The sequence below is a fragment of the Lacerta agilis genome, chromosome 1 (assembly GCF_009819535.1).
Source record: "Lacerta agilis isolate rLacAgi1 chromosome 1, rLacAgi1.pri, whole genome shotgun sequence".
NCBI lineage: Eukaryota > Metazoa > Chordata > Lepidosauria > Squamata > Lacertidae > Lacerta > Lacerta agilis.
In genome coordinates this window covers 9,424,983-9,430,626 of record NC_046312.1, presented here as the reverse complement: position 1 = coordinate 9,430,626, position 5,644 = coordinate 9,424,983, and positions in this window count along the sequence as shown.

Here is a 5,644-nt window from a genome sequence, read left to right as displayed (position 1 = left end):
GTCAGCCTGTGTGAAAGCAGTCAATCAACTGAAGGAGAGCTATAAGCTGCCGAACAAATATAAAACCTTAAATGACCTTCAAAGAAGCATTCCAAAAGCCACAATGCACCCGTTTTCCCAAAGCGCACAGCCCTGAAATAATAAAAAAGTGCATCTGATCGATTGCCTTGCGCTGATCAGCTGTAGAAAGGGAATTTATTTTATCTCCCTCCACCCCCTGTCCTACGATCTCAGGGATTTTTTTCACGTGTTTCTTCCCACTTATCCTCATGACAACCCTGTGATGCCGATAGGTATTTATTCATTTCATTTAAAACATTTGTCGTCCGCTCTCCCCCCAGGAAAGGATCAAGGCAGCTAACTGCGAAATCAAAGCATTATGCAAGCCATTATATATTTTTTATAATAGAGGAAAATGCACCAACTTTCTAATAGGCCGGAGGATGTCATGAAAAATGCACGGAGCAGGTGCCTATCCCCCAACCAGCAGAGTCTTTTCAGCAATGGCACCCTGGTAACATCTTGCATCATCTCTCCCCAAGACAACTCTCTCCAAATCTGGGAACCATCCGACAGAAGGATGTGCCAGTGATGTGTTTTCTTCCTATATACATAAAGATGTAAGATTGTCATTGTGGGGACAGGCCCCCAAACCCCAGGTGACCCCTGAGCGAAATAATGACTCAAGACAACTTGCTATGGGATTAAAATTGGCCACAACTTTATTAAGTTTCAGATGTAGGGAGACCTTGGCTCAGGCATTGGGTGTTTATCCTTCCCAGCCCCCCAGCTGGGGATCTGGGAGACTTCAGGGTTATCCAGAATGTGTGGGGATTGGGCTGGCTCTGGAGAACATATGTTCAAGCAGAGAGGGCCCCCCCCGTTTCGCTGCCATTGGAGGGGGGAGCAATGACAACCTCTCGGCATATGGCCAATGCCTCCCCCCAAGACCACTTTAACGGGGAACCCTGGTATCGCCGCCGCAAAGGGGGGCATGGGTCACCGCTTCACGCCCCCCCCCCCATTTAGGAAGATAGACTAAAGGATTCCGCCCAAGGCCCGAAACCGCCCAAGTTGTGACGTTTTGCTACGGGAAAGACAAAACCTGCCAATGCAGGAAAATTCCTTTCCGGCCCTTCAGCAGCGACCCTGATGTAGCAGCGCCCGCGTACCTGTGGAGAAGAGGTTAACCTGCAAAATAAGCGTTAATTGAGGGAGTGGAGGGTGGGAGAAGCTCTGGAGCCGACTGCCGCTTCGCAGGTAAGCTACACCTTCTGTTGTGTGGGCAGGGCAGTCCCTCCCCTTACCTGGCCAATCCCCTGGCAACGCCTCCCCAGGCAGGGTTTTCAGCATTTGAGTACCAGGGCATTTGAGAACCAAGGTACTACTGTACACTTTTAGGCGCCAGGCAAAAACATTCCTCTTCAACCAGGCCTTTGATTCTGATTGACACCTGACAGCTCTTTTAAATGTATCGGGGTGGCGGTTGTTATGTATTTTTTTATATTGTAATTTTATATTGTGAACTGCCCTAAGACCTACAGATTTAGGGTGGTATACAGATTTAATAGGATGCAGGTGGCGCTGTGGTCTAAACCACAGAGCCTAGGGCTTGCCGATCAGAAGGTCGGTGGTTCGAATCCCCACGACGGGGTGAGCTCCCGTTGTTCTGTCCCTGCTCCTGCCCACCTAGCAGTTCGAAAGCACGTCAAAGTGCAAGTAGATAAATAGGTACCACTCCGGCGGGAAGGTAAACGGCGTTTCCGTGCGTAGTTCTGGTTTGCCAGAAGCAGCTTAGTCATGCTGGCCACATGACCTGGAAGCTGTCTGCAGACAAACGACAGCTCCCTTGGCCTATTGAGTGAGATGAGAGTGCAACGCCAGAGTCATTCGTGACTGGACCTAATGGTCAGGGCTACCTTTACCTTTTACAGATTTAAATAATAATAATAATAATAATTATTATTATTATTATTATTATTATTATTATTATTTTGGAAGATGTAGTTTAATATCATATGCAGGGTGCTACACCCACCAAGGCAACATGTCTGCTTTTTTTTTAACCCTTCCATTTTTGCCACCATGCAAAATTTGATGACATCATGGAGGGTCAGAAAAATGTTGGCGTTTCCTGGTGTTGGTGGGTGAAGCACCTGGACTAGCTACCCCCACTGTCATGCCATAGCTGAACTGTCCATCCGTCATTCATCCCAAGAGCAGCAATGAAGGAGACATGGTCCCCTTGATGGACACATCAGGAAGAGATGTGAACAATTGGCTTAGGTGGACCTGATCCAAACTTCGTCAAGATAATTAAGGAGGTGGCAGGTCCCCATCTTCCGCACAGCAGATTTACAGCTACTGGGGAAACCGGCACACTTCATCTGTGATTCAACAAGACATTTATAAAGCCTCCGGAAGGCCACTGGGGAGGTGCTGTCCATGCAGTTGCATCACGCTTCTTCATAAGTCTTTAAGGAGCTAAAAGGCAGTGGGAAAACAATGGCAGAACACCAACAGGCAGTCAATTAAAGTGACACAAAAGCCCGAGGGGGAATGCCGGCTGTCTCACTCACGCAGATGTCCTGGGTGAGAAGCAAGAGCCGCTATTCTCCCACAATGCACAGGGTGTAGAGAGCAGCCAATTCACTTCTTTCACGGGCAGCCGTGACTGGTATCCCTGCCTACCTGTCTGTCTTACCCAATCACAGATTCACAGCCCACGAAATGGACTGGCAAGTCTAATGCAGTGAATCATGAACAGGGAATTTAGCTGAGAGCGAAAATTCAGGGGTTCTTTCTCCTCTGGTGAAACATCAGAGGCATTTAGTGGGAATTCAGCGGACTTGAGATCAGAGTGGACAGGACACCTAGCATTTATTTTTTTTGGAAGGATGTGTGTGTTCTGTCCATCCCTAGTTTGCTAGGGAACTTTTAACGAAAGGAAAGCTGGTGTGACTTGATGCAAATGGAAGAATTTCAAGGGATTTCAAGACATTTAGAATTGCCCCTTCTATTTACAGGGGCTCAAAAGAATAATTAGCATTTATTTATTTAAAGCCCTGTCTGCATTATACATTGAGGAAAGAGGCACCCTACCACTTTAAACCATCATGACTTGCCCCAAAGAATTCTGGTAGTTCTCACTTGGTATAGGGCACTGAGAGCTGTTAGGACATTCCTATTCCCTTCACAGAGCTACAATATCCAGAGTTCCTTGGGGAAAGGGATAGGCAGTTAAACCACCCTGCGATTGACAGCTGACTTGACTTGAGCAGCCTGGAGGGAACTGGGCCGCTGAAGAAGATCTGTGTCGAACAGGGATTATTTGGCACAAAGAGAGACAAGTATGGAGAGGCAAACTGGCTTTGAGAACTGACAATGCAGGCTTTCGATGGGAGGAAGATTACTCCCAGAGATATCCCTTATTTCAAGGGGAGGCTTGTGTGGCCAGAAGCCATGCAAAGATCAGTCAGGACCATTTCTGTTGTCATGGTTCAGATTCCCAGCAGTGAGCTGGACAGAGGCTTGGAGAGATAGGGACTAGATGAGTAATGGCCACAGTAGCCCCAGATCTGGGACCTGGCACTGAGCTTGAGTCCAGAAACCAGGGACCATTGGAATATGACACCTGTGAAGAGGAGGAAGAAGAAGAGGAGGAGGAGGAGGAGGAGGAGGAGTTTGGATTTGATATCCCGCTTTATCACTACCTGAAGGAGTCTCAAAGCGGCTAACATTCTCCTTTCCCTTCCTCCCCCACAACAAACACTCTGTGAGGTGAGTGGGGCTGAGAGACTTCAAAGAAGTGGGACTAGCCCAAGGTCACCCAGCAGCTGCATGTGGAGGAGCGGAGACGCGAACCCGGTTCACCAGATTATGAGTCTACCGCTCTTAACCACTACACCACACCGGCTAAACAGCTTGAGCCAGGAGCTCCAGGGACTGCTGCCCTCGAGCCAGGAGGACTCACCAAGGAACCAGCATCCTTGCCGCCACAAAAACCTCGCTTGCCAAGTCTCAACACCACCGCAGGCGGTGTGCCTGGCGAGAAGCGATGTCCCTACGAGGGCTTCCATTTTCCAGCAAGCAGGCAGAGCCTGGGCAGGGTAGTCAGGCCGAAGAATTTATTAGAAACGTAATTGTTGGAATGAGATGCTGGGCCAGATAGAGTTTTGCTCTGATGCAGCAGGGCTTTTAATGTTCTTATGTTCAGAATGTGGCTGTTTTATAGAACACCAGTCATGCTGCTGAAGTGTGAAATTTGGATCTGGCAAGCAGACAGTGAACAAACTTGATCTCCGAGCGCTGAAGGAAAAAAATGTAGCCTGGTGAAACAAGGGCTGATTCCAGCAGCACTTTTCTTAATTAAGTCTTTGAAGCCAAAAGCAACCTTTTATTTTATCTATATATATATATCAGCCAGTTCAGGCAGTACTTTTAAAATGTTTTAAGCTCATACCCCACATCCTAAATGTAGGCTGTCTTTCTGGGACACAGATCTGCTGCCTGTGTGAGGGTGCAACATTTTTTTTTTTGCATGTTGCCAGGAGATATTGAATCTGCTCAGACAGGGGAGGAATAGAAGAGCACCACTTTATGAATTATATAGTATTTTAAAGATTAGTAAGAATTGTGGTGAATGTTAAGAAAATAGTTACAAAGTTACCAAAGAATATTAATATTGAACGCAGCTGAGAGAATGGGGGAAGTCCCCCAAAGAAGATTTAAAACTAGAATTAAACAATGATTCTTTAATGTTCCTGTTTAGGTATGTATAAGTTTTCTTTTGTTATTTCTTATGTTGTTTTAATGTGTTTGATGTGTTCCTTTATTTTTTGTCAATTGTTTCTGTTTATCTGTTTAGTATATTTGTTGTTTATTGTAGAAAATAATAAAATCTTTATAAAAAAAGGAATAGAAGAGCACCACTTTAATTAACTGTGCACAGTGTTGAGCTGCAAGAATACACGATGAGACTGCTTGATCAGGCCAAAGGACCATCTATTTGCCTGTAGGAAATCCTCAAGCAGGGCCCAAGCGCAGGAGCACCTTCTCCTATGATTTCTTCAACCTACCTTACAGGGTTGTTGTGACAGAGAGCCTAGGGGAGAACTATGTCTGCCACCTTTAGCTCTTTGGAAGGAAGGTGGGATATAAATGTATTAGTAAAGGTAAAGGTAAAGGGACCCCTGACTGTTAGGTCCAGTTGTGGACGACTCTGGGGTTGCGGCGCTCATCTCGAGTTACTGGCCGAGGGAGCCGGCGTACAGCTTCCGGGTCATGTGGCCAGCATGACTAAGCCACTTCTGGCAAACCAGAACAGTGCACTGAAATGCTGTTTACATTCCCGCCAGAGCGGTACCTATTTATCTACTTGCACTTTGACGTGTCTTCGAACTGCTAGGTGGGCAGGAGCTGGGACCGAGCAAAGGGAGCTCACCCCGTCGCGGGGATTCGAACCGCCGACCTTCTGATCGGCAAGCCCTAGGCTTGGTGGTTTAGACCACAGCGCCACCCGTGTCCCAAATGTATTACTAATAATATTTAAAAATATAAATACGTAAACAAACCAGGCTGCATAAATATATGCCAAGCTCTTTCCCTGGAGGGAATCCAGTGTCCTCCTGGAGGGAGGCAAGCA